Here is a 1,584-nt window from a genome sequence, read left to right on the forward strand (position 1 = left end):
GGGGATGCTCAAAACCTGCCAGAGGGGCATGGAGAGCTGCACATCTGCCCACAGCAACCCCAAACTGGCGTTGGTTAGGTGCCTGGAGTGGCTCAGGTTGGAAGGGACCCACCCAGCGCCACCTCCCTGCTCCAGCAGGGCCATCCCAGGGCACAGGATTGTGTCCAGCTGGTTCTGGAATGGCTCCAGGGAAGGAGACTCCTCTCTGGGCAATCTGTTCCAGTGCCTGGCCACTGCACAGTAACAAGTTCTTCCTCAGAAGACAAATGGGATTCACTCAGGCAAATGCTTTTCCACCTGTGCTGGGATTTATTCCCAAGGATCCTCCCTCCCCTTCAGGAAAACTTCCCAGCCTCACAGCCTGTGCACCAGGGGAAGATTTGCCATGGCCTGGCAGTGCTTTTAAAGGAATTATTCCTGCTCTTTAGGAGGATAGATAGCAACAAGACATTGGAGCACTCAGCACTTTGGGTAGTTAAGATCTCAAATTAGTCACTAATAAACTCTGTGCATGTCAATCCCTGCAGCTCACGTTCCCCAATCCCACAGGGAATGGAGGAGAAGCTGGAGAGAGAGCACCACCTACTTTTGGAACATTTTAGTGGAGAGTCCTGTTGGTTTCCGTAAGTGCACAGGAAGGAGGGTAAACAGGAAGCAAATGGAAATAACTTCAGTAAAGCCAAAAAAAAGGGCTTTGCTGCCTGAGGGATCCCACTGCTGTGTCCCTGCAGAGCCACTGCAGCTCACCTGGGAGAGCCAGGACCTGCCACAGCCTTTAAAACAGGGATTTGTTTGGAAAGACAGGTTCTTATTTTTAAGAGAGTGACGTTGGGGTGGAAATGTGTCAGCACAGACAAAGTGTGATGGTCTGAGCAAAGCAGGTTCTTCATTTCAGGATGGATATAAATCCCTCTGGGCACTATCTACTCCATCTAGCTCAGTCTTACACTGCTGATTGATTTTCAAGGTAAAATACTCCCCCCAAAAATACTTAGAATACCCAAATATGTTCTAAATTACCTGAAAAGTGTGAGTTCTTAGGAGTGGCTCAGTTTCACCCACCTGCCTGAGAATTAAAACCCTCCTCAGGTCCTTGGCAATCCCCTGTGAGTTACTGGGTAGCCTGCAGGAGTTAAATATTTTAAAAGTGAGTTAAATATTTTAAAAGCGAGTTTAATGATTTAAAAGTAAGTTAAATGTTTTAAAAGTGAGGTAAATGTTTGAAAAGCGAGCAGTGGCTGACGTGTGTCAGTGGGTGGGTGTCCCATGTACCTGCTGGGGATTTACAGCCTGGAGAGTAAATTATGGTTATAAAGTGATTAAGGGTTACAGCCTGGGAAAAGGGCAGCAAATACCTTTGTGGGACCTTGTGGTAACTCAGCTGGGTCTGGCTGCTCCTCATCCTTCCTCATCTTTCCTTATCCATAAGGAATCCCCTTATGGGCGGTGCAGGTACCAAGGTTTGAATTTTTCATTTTCCATGGATTTCTACAGCCATGTTTCCATGTCCTGCCCCCCACCAGAGGTCCAGGTGCTGCCACAGCAACATGAAGCACCAAATTAACCAAACCTTGAGGAAACTGA

The sequence above is a fragment of the Cyanistes caeruleus genome, chromosome 6 (genome assembly GCF_971803275.1).
Source record: "Cyanistes caeruleus chromosome 6, bCyaCae1.hap1.1, whole genome shotgun sequence".
NCBI classification, from domain to species: domain Eukaryota; kingdom Metazoa; phylum Chordata; class Aves; order Passeriformes; family Paridae; genus Cyanistes; species Cyanistes caeruleus.